Genomic DNA, 15,855 nt, shown 5'->3' on the forward strand with positions numbered 1-15,855 from the left:
GCTGCCTGGGCGCAAGGCGCGGGGGGCTCTCTTCTTCATTTTGATGAAAATCATATTTAATTATCTTCCTGAAAAGAAACACATGTGAGGTACAATTTTGAAGACCTTGTATGTCTAAAAATGTCTTTTTCTTTCCACACAGTTGGTTGGCAATTGGCTGAGTGTAGAATTCTAAGTTGGAAATAATTTCCATGTGAGTGGTGAAGGTGCTACTCTGCTGAGGCCCCTGGGAAGCCTGAAGACACCCTGACTTTAGACCACTAGAATCTGACCTGTGTTTATCCTGTTGGAATATTTTAGGGTCTTCTCATGATTCTCTAGGTTTTGTGATGTCATGATGATGTCTCTCCATGTCCAATTCAGTTGTTGCTTGCATTTGTGGAACGGGGGCTTTGGTGGGCCCTGTGAAGCTGTCAGCTTCTATATTTATTTAAGTTCCAGGGAGTGTTCTCGTGTGATCTCTGCAATAATGTTCACCCCCATTATCCCTGTTACTACTTTGCAATTAGCATTAGTTGGATGTTGGACCTCCTGGGTTGATCTAAATATCTTGCCATTTTTCTCCAGTGGCCCATCTCTTTGTCAATCTGTTCTACTTTCTGAAATATTTACTCCATTCTATTTCCAACCTTTCTACTGGTATTTTAAAAATGCTATCATATATTTTTATTTTCCAAGAGCCATGACTTGACCTCTGGTTTGCTTCTTTTCTATCACATCCTAGCCTTTTTTTTTTTTTTTTTTTTTTTGGTACTGGGAATCAAACTCAGGACCTCGCACTTGCCAACTTGCCAGGGAAGTGCTACCTCCAAGCTATATCCTGCCTCTAAGGTATATCCCTGGCCCTCACATCTTACTCTTGTGATTTGTAATAGACTTTATTTTATGGCAATTTAAGTTTATGGTAAAACTGAACAGAGAGAGAGGTTTCCCATATGCCGATGGCCCCCACACATCCTCATCCATTACCTATATCCTGCACCAGGAGTGTGTATTTGCAACTCTTGTTACAGTCGATTAACCTATGTAGACACATCATTATCACCCGAAGTCTATAGTTCACCTTCAGGTTCACTCTTGGTGCTGTACATTCTGTGGGTTTGGACAAAGGGAGGATGATGTGTTTCCACCATTAGAGTATCATGCAGAGGATCTTCCGTGCCCTAAAAAAAATCCCCTGTGCTCTTCCTATTCACCTTTCCCTTCTCTCTGACCCCTGGAAACCACTGTTCTCATTGTCTGGGTGGTTCCACCATTTTCTACAATGTCGTATAGATGGGATCATATAGTATGCACTTGTAGTTGTTTTGACAGAATGCTTTCTCCTATCTCTCTAAGAATATGAATATAGATTTTTAGACAACACAACCTCTTTGTCTTACAGTTCTGGAGGTCAGAAACTCAGAATCAGTCAAACGGGCTGAAACTAAGCACCAACAGGGCTCTGCTCCTTCCACAGACTGTAGGACAGAATCCATTTGCTTGCCTGTTCGAGCGAGGCTATTAATTTTAATCTTTCTGAAGTTTTCTTAAGTCACCTGCAATGCCCTTTTTCCTTTGAGTTCCACTTTGCTTGTTGGTTGGTTTTTGTCTCTGCCTTTCGTGTAAGAATCTTTCCTCAAATACCAGGGGCCCTTTACTTGCTGTTCAGTGAGAAGCAGGCTCCAGGGTGCTATTGGAGCAATCTGTGCAGGAAAAGCCCTTCTCACTTGAAGGGCCTCACTGCAGGGTAACCTGATGAGGGCTCAGCGAATGTATAGGGGGTTCCCTAGTGTCCGCTTCTGATGCTGCTTTCCTTGGACCAACAGAGGCATCCTCCTGCCCTTTGCCTGGGGGAATATAAACCTTGCTACTGGTGTTCTGGGATTCAAAATGGGGAGAAAGGTGAGGGTTTTCTCATCTTCAGTTAGGAGGCTTTCAATTAATCCTTCTGTTTTCAGTAAGCTGCTTTACCAGAGTGTTCAACTGTGTATTTCTCCAGCAGGTAAACCTCCTGTCTTCCTTCAGGGTGGTCATGCTCTGATTCACGGATGAGATTAGAGGACGAGCTACTGCTCTTGATATACTTTCTGAGCCAGCCTCCTTGTCTTCAGCCCTACCTCACACCCTACCTTTTAGAAGACCATGGGGCCTCCAATTCTTGAGTCTTCCCAGTTTCTGTTTTAGAGTTTATTTGGCTTATTCTCTCTTACACAGGTTTAAATCTCTGCCTTCTTCACTCTGAACACCCCAAACACCCCTTATCCATTCACTGTACAGCTTCACCTCTCTCTTTTGCCCTTATGTGTATAAGATTTTATTTTTTATTGCCATTAGAGTGGCCTTTGGAGAGGGAGCAAAGATAAACATAGGTGTTCCGTCCACTGTGTTTAACCAGCACTCCACATGAGATTCTTGAGGCCAAGAGTTTGGCTACAAAGAGATAAAAGTTACTCTCATCTCAAAAACACCTGCTACCCTCACAGGGCCTGATGCCAGCATCCCTTGGTAGTCACTTAACAGTGTCCGGGGCCATTAGGGCTTTCTAAAGCACAAACCTGTCTGATCACAGGGGGTTAGGGGACCAGAGGTGGCAGTCATTGAAAGGCTTTCAATTAGGAAAAACAGTAGCTTTTCTCAAAGGATATTGATTATCTTTGAATTCAAGGAATAGTCTTGACTCAGATGCTGTGGAAGATGGAGGTTGCAGTGAGAGGCATCTTATTGTGTAACTCAGTATTCTTCAATGCAGGAAAAGGCCAGATCTCTTGCCTAGTGTCACTAGAGTATAGAGGTCCAGAGCCACTGCTACCATAACAATGCAAAGACAGATGCAGCTGGCATTTTTAGAAGCAACAGGATTGCCAGTAAATACTTGCTACCCACCTTTCTCCATTGCAGAATGAATATGACTTGCACCAGGCGGAACTAAAGTAATTTGGCCTGTTAAACAACTGAGATTTTTAAACAAAACATGTGTTGTTAAATTCAGTAGCATAGCTGGATACAAAGTCAACACTCAAAAATCAATAGTATTACTGTACACAAACAACAAACTCACTGAGAGAAAAATTAGGGAAACCACACCCTTCACAACAGCATCCAAAAAAATGAAACACTTAGGAATCAATCTAACAAAGGAAGTAAAAGACCTATATAGTGAAAATTATAGTACTCTTTAAAAAGAGACTGAAGAGGATTTCAGAAAATGGAAAGATATTCCTTGCTCATGGATAGAAAGAACCAACATTGTGGAAATAGCCATACTCCCAAAGCTGCTGTACAGATTCCATGCAATTCTGATCAAAATATCATAGCATACCACACAAATCTAAAGAAAACATTCCTAAAATTCATTTGAAAACAGAAGAGACCTAGAATAGCAAAGGCTGCCCTGGACAACAAAGGCAAGGCAAGAGGTATCACAATCCTGGTTTGAAATTATACTACAAAACTACTGTGATAAAAACAGTATGATACTGGCAAAGAAATAGACCAGGGGATCAATGGAACACATTACAAGATGCAGGCACAACTACAAACATACTCAGCCACCTTACCTTTGACAAAGGGGCAAAACATATTCACTGGAAGAAAGATAGCCTCTTTAATACATGGTGCTGAAAAAATTGGCTTTCCACATGCAGAAGACTAAAATTAGATCCATGTTTATCACCATGCACTAAACTAAAATCAAAATGGATTAAAGATCTAAATATTAAAACAGAAACACTAAATCTACTAGAAGAGAAAGTAGGCAAATATCTTGAAGACATAGAGGTAGGCAGAGAGTTCATGTACAAAAACCAAACTGCATAGGAAATATGTCAAAGAATCAACAACTGGGATCTTATCTTTTTGAAAAGTTTTTGCACATCAAAAGAAATCACCAACAGAGTAAAAAGAAAACCCACAAATTGGGGAAAAATTTTAGCCAACTGTCCCTCAGACAAGGTCTTCAATCTAGAACATATAAAAAATTTTTAAAAATCAGGCCCCAAAATCAAAAGACCCAATCCAAAAATGGGCACCTGAGATGTACACATACTTCTCAGATGAAGAAATACAGATGGCAAATATATGAAAAAAATGTTCAAAATCATTGGTCATTTGAGAAATGCAAATTAAAATAACACTGAAATTCCATCTCACCCCAGTAAAAATGGCTACCATCAGAATATCAACCAATAACAAATGCTGGCCAGGCTGTGGGGGAAAAGGAACCCTTCCTGACTGTTGGTGCAAGTGCAGACTGGTTCAAACACTGTGGAAATCACTGTGGAGAGTCCTCACAAAACTAAGATTAGAGATCTCATTCCACCCAGATTTCTCCCTTCTGGGTATTTTTCAAAAAAACTGAAAACATCATAGCACAGTGATACATGTGCCTCCATATTTATAGAAGTGCAATTTGTCATAGCTAAATCTTGGAAACAACCCAAATGCCCACCAACTGAAGAATGGGTAAAAAAGATGTGGTATTTTTGTATAATGGAGTATTACTCAGCTATAAAGAACGATAAACTCGAGTCTTTTATAGATAAATGGATGAAACTGGAGACCATACTCATAAGTGAAATAAGTCAGACTCACATGTGTAAACACTGTATTGTCTCCCTAGTATAAAAAGTGAAAAAGTAAATAAGATCCAAAAGGTACAGTAGATATTGTGAAAGGGAAAGAAACTACTCTAACAGTTTAGAAGAAAGAAAGAACACCTGGGATGGGAGAAAGGAGAAAAGAAAGAAAGAAGGAATGCTCTTCCCCCCAGAACCCACCTTCTAACAGCAAGTCAGTTATGGTGCCCCAAATCCAATCACCTTTCAAAAGCCCCACCTATGGGCACATGAGGCTTTAGGGGACACGTGAGTTCTAAACTGTAACAACACATGTTTTGTTTATGGGAAACATTTTTTTTTTTTTTTTTTTTGGTACTACGCATCGACCGCAAGACCTTATGCTTGCTGGGCAGGTGCTGTGCCACTGAAGTAAATCCCTGGCCTTGGGAAGCACTTTTTAATTTTTTTTATTTTAAAGAGAATAAAAAATAAGAAAAAAAGTGAGAAAAATGATACAGTATATATATATACACACACACAATAGCTAAGATAATTGTACTACTAATTTCTATTGGTTTATTGAAAGGAACAGTGAATACTTAATTGATCAGTTTTGCATGCCTATATCTGGTAATTTGAGCAACTACTTAGTTTTTTTTATTTTAAAGAAAGTAGTAAATGAGAAAAAAAAGAACAATAGCAGCACACCAACACCACAAACATAAACAAACCAAAGCAAGAACATATGAAGTGATACGGGGCTGTAAGACAAAACAATACGAATTAACAGTGATTGCTATATTACATATCGCTGTCCTCAATTACGTTGCTCAGATAACCAGATGTAAAAATGGAAAATTGTTCAAACCATTAAAGACAAGAAGAAAATAATTATTAGATAAAACATTAGAGATAATACAGAGTTTCACTAGACAAAATGGTAGGAATTCACCATGGTTTGAAGATAACAATATGTAATATAACAACCATTGTTAATTTCCTATCATCTTGTTTTGAAACTCTGTAGTTTTTCTTATTTTTTTCTTGTTTTTATTCTCTTTAAAATAAAAAAAAAATTAAAAACTGTTTCCCACGGCTGGGGATTTACCTCAGTGGCACAGAGCCTGCCTGGCAAGTGTGAGGTCCTGAGGTCAATTACCGGTACCAAAAAAAAAGTGTTTCTCATGAACAAAACATGTGTTATTACAGTTTAGATCTAAAGTGTCCCCTAAAGCCTCAAGTGCCCATAGCTGGGGCTTTTGAAAGGTGACTGGATTTGGGGCACCATAACTGACTTGCTGTTAGAAGGTGGGTTCTAGGGGGAAGAGGCCAGTCACTGTGGGCATGACCTAAAATGGTTCATCTCCCCTCCTAGCTTCTCCTTTTGCTCTCTGCTTCACGGCCCCCATGACTTGAGCAGCTTCTCCTCTGCCATGCTCCTCTGCCATGCCATCCTGCCTTGGAGCCAGCCCGTCATACAAGGACTGAAACTTCTAACTGTGAGCCTAAACAAAGCCCTCCTCCTTTAACTTGTGGATGTCAGTATTTTGTCCCATGTTTCATTCCCCTTGACCTTGCCTACCTCTTCATGAATCCCCCTGGACAGGGATGGCAAGACCCTTAAGCACATGCCATCAGCCCTCGCTCCTGCTGGCCAGGAGGAGACTGCTAATTAATCACAGTGTTCATCCCACTGAAGCTGGACTCACCCACTTCCAGTCTGTCAGCACTGAAACATGAGTAGAAACTCACGTTCTTCCTTCATCCTGGAATCTAAAGGTCTGGTTATTGAGAAGACACATTCCTATCAGCAGGCCGAAGTGCCCCCAAAATGCGCAAGAGCTGCAGATATCTGCAGCCTGGTCTGTCTGCCTGAAATCCTTGAAGGATAAGCCATGCTGGAACTAGACCACTGCCAAGGTCGAAGGAGACTGTCCTAAGATCAGCTGTTCTCTTCAGTTCTCCACCATGCCAGCCTTCTAGGCAGCATGGGCCCCAAAATGTCAAAACTCTGGTTGGGAGTAGAGTGACAGAATATACACTCCGAGACCTGATCCAGGGATCCACTGTTCTGTGTGCCCTCGAGAAGCTAAGAGGTGTCAAGGAAACACATTTTATCTACAAAACTTAGCTTCCTAGATAAAATGAAATTATCTCCCAGATGGCTTCAAGAGCCCAGTCACTCCTAACAACCGAGGGCACCTGGCCCAGGGCCAAACTTGTCAATCTCTGCATGCCATTCATTGCCTAGAGTGTGGCCAAGGCTTTCCCATGTTACTTTGTGGCCCCAATAGGGTCTCCAGCAATTCCCCACGCTTCTGTGGTGGCTTCCCCTGAAACAATACCCCAGCCCCTAATCCCCAGATGATAGCCCTGCTTGGGTGGCTTCTCTTCTGATAGATGACCAAGAGTCCACTTAACAAGGACAAAGGGGACACCTCGCTGGGTGGTCAGAGTTAGAAAGAAGAGAAAAGGAGCTGCGTCTTGCTTCTTGTCTTTCCTGTCTTGGTCATCTCTGCCATTGCCATTGCCATTGCCAGTGTCATCCTCTCCACTCCCCAAAGCACTAGGTGTGCAGAGAAGCGTCGAGCCTGACCAGCAGGGGCCGTCCGGGACCTCGCTTCCCAGGGCGCTGTGTAGCAGTACCTACCTCCCCGCAGACTGGCTTCCAAGCAGGCAGGAACCCTGCGGACCAGGAAGCCAGACCCGTGTCCCAACTGCCAGCAGCAGACTAGAAAGACAGTAAGCAAGACCAGTAAGGGGACATTCATCACCCAAGCCAGTAAGCAGACCCCACGCCAGGGGACATTCATCACCCGAGCCTGCCCGCCTCAGGAGCTAGGGGTGCAGCATGGAAGAGCACAGCCTGGAGAATGGGGACACAAAGGCTGGACGGGGCTTGAGAGCAAGCCCAATCCTTGGCGGCTTCCGAGCCTACACGGCTTCACGGCGGCACTCCTGTTGGGATGTGGTCCCCAGCGCCTCACAAGCACCCACTGCTAACAGCAGTCAGCTATGCAGAGAAACCCCGGCTGCAGTGTGAGCCTGTCCCCAGCACAGGGCTGTGTGTGGAACAGCTCATGGTCCTTGAGGCGCCTTTTCCAGAAAAGTCCTTGCCCCCGGGACATGGCTGGGCCCAGCAGAGAGATGTAGACTAGCCGGGAGCCTCTCGGCGCCCTTGGGGACTCTGTCAGTTCCGCCCCCTTCAGACAAACGGGAGGCAGGCTCGAAGAGGAAATAAATTGTCACCTGGTCAGGCAGAATGCTGGCATTTGGGAAAGTGGGGTGGGGCAGAGGGCTTCAATTGCTTTTCCATTTCCTGTATATCCTGCGCTGCTTTCAGGGTTTTAATTGATTACATCAACTGTGCTCATTTCCCTGGACAAATTGGTCTTCGCACAGAACAGGCAATTACCCGGGCTTGTTCCATCGCAGGCGGCAGGAGCAGGCAGGAGCTGCTTTGGAGCCACACGAGATTATATTATCTGAAAAGACTCTGAGGTTCAAAATGCGAGCAATTATTTCAGCCTTGTAACCTTTCTGTTTGCCCACCAATATCTGGCGCTGGTGCATGTCTAACAGGGCGGGGGGCGGGGGGCACAGGAGTTGGCCCGGAGCCTTGAGCTCAAGAGGCCTTGCCTGGTAGCTGGGGGCAGTGCAGACACCAAAGAGACGCCTGTGGGCTGTGTGGCCTTGAAGCACTCACCCTGTCTGAGCCCCAGATGCCTGCTCTAGCACAAAGAGCTAGCATTCTTCACCTTGCCACCACTGAATGAAGGCTATAGGACCCAGTGTGCTCGTGGGTGTCCATGTGCTTTGTCAACCCTCCCATGGGAAGGTGACTCAAGTACCATGGCCATGTTGGGAACAGGAGACCTTCGATCTGACTGAGGAATCGTCAGGACTAACGTGGAAGCCACTGGGATTTGGATCTAGGAAGGGGCCAAGGGTGAGGTCAGGGAGACTTGAAAGAGGGCCTCCTCTCAAGTTACACAGCACAGTCAGCATCCTGGGCCCACGGGCCCTGTGATGGGGCCCCCCTGTCAGCCCACACAGGCAGGCTGGCTGGGGCTGAGGCAGTTGTGGACCATTGCCATTTGCTCTGGATCCTGATCATCCTAGCGCAGGCAGAACAAGTGTCAGTGCTTCCTCGTCATAAGTGAGAGAACAAGCACGCCTATAATCCCAGCACTCAGGAGGCTGAGGCAGGAGGATGATTGCGAGTTCAAGGCCAACTTGGGCTACAAAGTGAGCTCAAGGCCAGCCTGAACTCCAGAGCGAAACTCTGTCTCAAAAAGGAAAAAAAAAATGTGAGAGAACAATGCAACTAGGCGAAGTCTTGAGCCAGAGTCACACAGCAGAAAGGACTCCTCACCTCACCTCATGCCCTCAGTGTGCTTTATACTAACACCAGGGGTTTCCTGGTTGGCCCAGGGATGTGAAATGCCATGGGAGCTTGTTGAGCACTCACTCAAAGGCAACGCAGAAACAAGGGGGAAGGGAAGCCTTGTGGGGTGAACCCTTAACCAATGAGAGATGAGAGCGTCCCCTCCTCCCGGATGTACAGCCCAAGGTGCAGTCTACGCAGTGCCCAGCCGCAGTCACAAGTCACAGCAAGTCACTGGGTATGACATCTCACATGGACCCTCCCTTTTTTCCAGCTTCCCTGCCCTTTTCCTTTGCTCCTGTCCCTGACGTCACCCTGCCCAGGAAAGTCACAGTTGCTGTGAGACCCTACTTGTGATAAAAGCCAGAGTAGGGCTTCCTGACATCTAGCAGAGTGCTGGCCTGTGATAGGTGCTCACTAACTGCCAGGAGAGGCAAGGTGTGCTAAAAAAAATAACCTTCCACGTATCCCACCCTGAAGTGGCCTTGCACCCTGGCTCTCCAAGCTTGCAGCGATGTGACTGAGTTTACACACAGAACCTGAGGTCCTCGATGCTCTATCCCAGGTGAGGTTTCCCCACCCAGGAGCTGGGATTACCCTGAACGTGGTCCTCCTCTTGTTCAGGCGAGGAAGGTTGCAGGTTTTGGAGGAGCTCTAGGCACTCCTTGGTGCAGAGTGGGGGCTGCCCCAGGCCAGAAGCCCTGCAAATAGACAGCTCGCCCAGGGCTCTTTCTGGTCCCTGCTGGACTCTCCCTACTTTGGGTAGCTCCCCAATGCCATCTGGGTGTGTTTTGCTTTGTTTTCTGTCACTGTTGTTGCTGTTGTCCAGCAGGTACAGTTGTCATGGGCAGGAAGCTTGCCCTCCAAAGACCTTACTCAGGAGTACCAGAGTGAAACCTCCCTGGATGAATGGACCCACTGCTCTCTGGGTCCAGGCCCCAGGCAAGATGAAGGAAAGCTCCTCTAAGAAACCTACAGTTCAAGGAGGCTCTGTGCCAGGAACTCATCTTATAGGCTGGCTTGGGCACCTTTCTCCCTGCCTGCCTGGCCTCTAACTTACGCTCCCCTGCCAGGGTCAGGAAGCCAAGCATCCCTGGCCTCTTGGCGTCTCCCTGGCGAGTGCTTCTGGCCACATGCTATTGGACCACGGGCGGGATGACACGCAGTTCCTGAGGAGTGGAGAGCACCCTGCTAAGTGGCACGAACTTGTCTGCCCTCAGGGATTGCTGCCAACCATCAGCAGCTGCCCTAATTTGATGTCTATAAATCCTTCTCCGTGGGCTTCGTCCCCAAGGGCCTTCTCCCCTTCTTGGGAGTGGTTTCTTTCCTCTGAGGTCTTCAACTTGTTGTCAGAGCTAGGGATGGCACCTGTCCCCTGGTCTTTGGCATTGGAGGTGCAGGACAAGGCCAGGGTCATGGGGCAGACGCAGGGCCAGAAGACCTCTCTGTAGTAATAAGGGAGAATTTGAGATAAGTGTGAGGCAGGTGGCAGTCAGGAGACAGGAAGAGACACATTTTCAGGAGGAAAGACCAGGGAAAGCCGCTGCCAGAGGGCAAGATGGAGACGGGGCTGCTTCCTACGACTGCCTTAACAAATTGCCATAAATGTTGTATATTTCCTTGCAGTTTATGAAGGCCAGAAGTCTGAACTCAAGGTGTTGGTAGGCTGATCCCTCCTGAAGATGGTAGGAATCTATCTATTTCCACGTCTGTTCTGCTTCTAGAAACTGCCTGCACCTCTTGACTCATGATTCCCTTCCTCCTTCAAAGACAGTGGCATGATGTCTTTAAATCTCTCTTTGACTGGGAGCCTCCTGCCCCCTTTCTCTTTTAAGGAGCCTTGTGATCGTGCTGAGCCTACTCAGGTAATCCGAAATAATCTCTTAATCTCAGCGTCTTTCATTTACTGACACTTACAAAGCCCTTTTACTGGAGAAGGCAGCGTTCACAGATCCCAGGCATCAGAGCGCGGCCATGTTGGAGGAGAGGGGCACTCTTCTACCAGCCCAGGCCGGGGGCAGCTGGGGCCACTGAGCATGTGAGCTCAGGAGACAGGGGCTGGGAAGTTTCTGGAGGCCTAGTAGCATAAGATCAAAGCGCCACCATGGCAGGCTCCTAGTGAGGGCTCTCTTCCTGCCTTGCAGATGGCTGCCTTCTCACTGTGTCAGCTAGAGGCAGAGGCAAGGGACAAAATGACGGACAAGAAATTCTCTGGTGTCTCTTCAAATCCCATCTTGGATCCCCTCCCTCAAGACCTCATCTAAACCTAATTACGTCCCAAAGCCCCCACCTGCAAATGCCATCACACCACGTGGGTCAGGGGCCCAATACACATATTTTGAGGGGACTCAATTCAGTTTCCAGCATCCTGCAAGCCAAGCAGGGCAGGAGCAGGGGCTGTGGCCACTGCAAGCAGTGGTGAAAAGAAGTGGCAGGGGCTCCTACATGGGCAGCAGTCTGGGCTCTGGAGATGAGCTGGCAGGTGAGGGGCTTCAGGCTCCATACGGGGCTCACAAGTTCCTGGGGCTGAGCCTGCAGGCCAAGAGCAAGTTGCCCAAGGGGTAGAGTGAAGGGGAAGCAGGAACTGGAAACTATGTGAGCCCTTACCCCAAGCCTCATCCTTATTTGGGGAGAGCTGCAGCTGTGTCTCGTTTGGGTGTAATTTGATTGGAGAAAGTTCGCTCTGCCCCCACAAGTCCATTTTGCCACCATTTCTTGAGGAACTGCCGCACTCACGCACCAACCTGGCTAAGGGGCTGCCGTGAGGAACAAGGCCTTGTCTCCACTCTCCAAGCTTGCAGGAGACTACGCAAGCACACACATGTAGTAGCTAAATAATGGTGCGAGGGTAAAGTGTCACAGGATCAGAACCCAATAAAACAGGCTGAACACAATCTGGAAAGCTTCCTGGAAAGGCAGCTCCCAGATCTGGCTCTGAAAAACTGGGGAAAGGTGTGACATGGCAGAGCAGAAGGCATCTTATAGGAGAGGACAGCAGGCACAGGGGCTCCAACGCACAATGAGTGTGCCATTCATTGTCCAGAGGCATTGAGCAGCCAAGCCTGCCACGTGGAAGATTGGGGTGATGAATGAAGGAAATCAGTTGCCTAGGTGAAGCAGGCAGGGGTAATGCCCAGGAATCTTTCACTTCCCCTGCAGGGACTCGGAACTTCACTCTTTACCCAGCCCCTCCACCCGGGAAGCCCTTAGCAGCTGTAGGCAGTGCTGAGAGTCAGTGGGTCCAAACACAGGATGCCGACAGCCAGTGCCCAGGTCACTGCTCCAGTCAAAGGAGCTTCATCTGCTACACAGATGGGATCACTTTCTAGATGGTTCCCAACATACAAAAGACTGGAGAGGACCAATTTTTACAGTAAAGAAGCCATGGGGGCTTTTGCAGCAAAGAAACAGTCTACCTCTAGCCCCAAATAGCCTAGTCTGCTGGCAGTGGAGAGGCACCCAAAAACCTGACAGGAAGGTCTTCTGTTGAACCACGGTAAGCAGTAGTAGTGAGAATCTAGAGCAGTTGGCTTGCAAAGGGAGGAAAAGACAAGAACACAGAGCTTTGATTCCCAGACCACACAAGGCAAGTGGGATGCTACCTATGTTGAAGGAGTTATTGGCTTTCTATGCTGGGTGCAGTATTACTGGCTCCAGTTGTCACCAGACTACCAGGGTCTTGTCCCACAGTAATGAAAAGTGAAACTGGGTGAAGGTACTGTGTAAGCAAAATTATTTAAAAGATATAAAGGCAATGAAATTGAAAGGGAAGCAATTCTAACTCATTTCTGGAGGCAAGTATTATACTGATACCAAAATCAGAGAGAGACCCAACCAAAAAATAGAACTATAGGCCAATCTCCCTAATGAACATAGATGCAAAAAATACTCAATAAAATACTAGCAAACAGAATGCAACAAATGATCAGGAAGATTATACACCATGACAAAGTGGGATTCATCCCAAGGATGAAGAGATGGTTCAACATATGCAAATCAATAAATGTAATACACTATATCAGCAGAACCAGAGACAAAAACCACATAATCCTCTCAACAGATGCACAAAAAGCTTTTGACAAAGTCCAACACTCATTCACGATTAAAAAACCCTACAGAAAATCATAATAGGCGGTCTTTACCTCAATCTAATTGAAGCCATCTATGACAAACCAACAGACAACATCACACTAAGACAGCGAAAACTGAAATCTTTCACTCTAAAATCAGGAACAAGACAAGGATGTCCACTGTCACCACTCCTATTCAATATTGTTCTACAAACATTAGCCAGAGTGATTAGACAAGAGAGAGAAATAAAAAGAATAAGAATAGGAAAGGAAGAAGTGAAATTATCATTATTTGCAGGTGACATGATACTCTACATGGAAGAGCCCAAAAACTCCAGCAAAAGGCTCCTAGAATTAATAAACAAGTTCAGTATCATAGCAGGGTACAAAGGCAACACTCAAACATCAGTAGCATTCCTGTACACAAACAGCAAACTCACTGAGAGAGAAATTAGGGAAACCACACCCTTCATAATAACATCCAATAAAATGAAATACTTAGGAATCAATCTAACAAAAGAAGTAAAAGATCTGTAGGCTGAAACTACAATATTCTGAAAAAACAAAATCGGAGAGGATCTCAGAAAATGGAAAGGTATTCCTTGCTCATGGATAGGAAGCACCAATATTGTGAAAACGGCCATACCCCCAAACTGTGGTACAGATTTAATGCAATATCAGTCAAAATACCCTTATCATATCACATAGATCTAGAGAAAACATTCCTAAATTCATTTGGAACCAGAAAAGATCTAGAATAGCAAAGGCAATCCTGGGTAACAAAGGCAAGGCAGGAGGTATCACAATCCCTTAAAATTATACTGCAAAGCTACTGTGATAAAGTCACCATGCTAATGGCAAAAAACAGACCTGAGGATCAACGGAACAGACTCCAAGATGCAGACACATCTACAAACACGCTCAGCCACCTTATTTTGATAAAGGGGCAAAGCATGTTCACTGGAAGAAAGATAGCCTCTTTTCTAAATGGTGCTGGAAAAACTGGCTTTCCACACACTGGAAACTAAAACTAGACCCATGTGTATCACCATACACTAAAGTCCAAATGGATCAGAGATCTAAATATAAAAACAGAAACACTAAATCTACTGGAAGAGAAAGTAGGTAGAAACCTTGAACACATAGGGGTGGGCAAAGAGTTGATGATCAAAAGTCAAGCTGCAGGAGAAATATTTCAAAGAATCAAAAACTGAGATCTCGTCCTATTAAAAAGTTTTTACACATTAAAAGAAATCACCAGCAGAGTGAAAAGAAAACCCACAAATATGGAAAAAAATTAGCCAACTGTCCCTCACACAAAAGATATCAATCTAGAACATATAAAGAATTTTTAAAAATAAGACCCCCCAAATTGAAAGACCCAATTCAAAAATAGGCATCTGAGATGTATACATACTTCTCAGATAAAGAAATACAAATAGCAAATAAATATATGAAAAAATGTTCAAAATCATTGGTCATTTGAGAAATGCAAATTAAAATACCACTGAGATTCCATCTCACCCCAGTAAGAATGGCTATCATCAGGAAATTAACTAATAACAAATGTTGGAGGGGGTGTGGAGGAAAAGGAACCCTTCTCCACTGCTGGTGGGAGTGTAGACTGGTACAAGCACTGTGGAAATCACTGTGGAAATTCCTCAGAAAACCAAGATTAGAGGTCCCATTCAGTCCAGCTATTCCCCTCCTGGGTATTTTTCCAGAAGAACTGAAAAGATCACATCACAGTGATATATGTGCACCCATGTTTATGGCAGTGCAATTTGTCATAGGTAAACCTTGGAAACAATCCAAATGCCCACCAACTGAGGAATGGATAAAAAAGATGTGGTATTTTTATACAACGGAGTATTGCTCAGGTATAAAGAAAGATAAAATTGAGGCTTTTATAGGTAAATGGATGCAACTAGAGACCATACTCATAAGTAAATATGATGTTGTCTCCCTAGTGTAAGAACCTCAAAGAGTAAATAAAATCCAAAACATACAATGGATAGCGTGAAAGGGAAAGAAACTGTTCAAAAGGAAAGAGCAACTGGAATAAGTGAAAGGAGAAAAGAAAAGAAAAAGAGAAAGAAGAAAGAAAGAAAGAAAGAAAGAAAGAAAGAAAGAAAGAAAGAAAGAGAAAGAAAGAAAAAGAAAAAAGGGAAAAACTATACACACACACAAGATAGCTAAGATGACTGTACAACTAGTTTCTATTGATCTATTAAAAGGAACCAGTAATGCTTAATTTTTTGGACTAATTATAAATGCTTACCTCTGGTCATCTGAGCAACTACTTTGAAGACAACAATATGCAATATGACAGCCATTGTTGAATTCCTATCACCTTGTTCTTTGAAATCTGTATTGTCTCAAATGTTTTTTATTTTATTATTATTTTTAAATTCTCTTTAAAATAAAATAAAAAAGATATAAAGGCAAGGGAATGAACTTCCCACTACCTGGAAGTGGGTCCTGAGTACAATACACAAGGACTCTTTGGGAGGTTTTAAGGTGGTTAGAAGTGAGCTTGGGCCATTGTGTAAACAATATGATCTGTACCCTATAAGAGGCCATATTTTGTTAGAGTCTAATCTGTGTAGTGTTTCCACAGTGCCCACGCAAGTCCCATGTACCTTTGAGCCGATGACCGATGTTGGGAAGTCTCACAGCTGAAGGACACCTTGTAAATGTTTTTGTAGGACCCCTGGTAGGTCACAACTCAGCAGACTCTATTTTTTTTTATTTTAAAAATAAAAGGAGGAAAATATTGACAGTCAACATTTTACAAAATAGCAAAGGAACAGTACAGACAGTACAGAGTTACAAACAGAGTGGCAGGGAATTAACAATG

Source organism: Chinchilla lanigera, unplaced genomic scaffold (genome assembly GCF_000276665.1).
Source record: "Chinchilla lanigera isolate Chin_1 unplaced genomic scaffold, ChiLan1.0 scaffold00097, whole genome shotgun sequence".
NCBI lineage: Eukaryota > Metazoa > Chordata > Mammalia > Rodentia > Chinchillidae > Chinchilla > Chinchilla lanigera.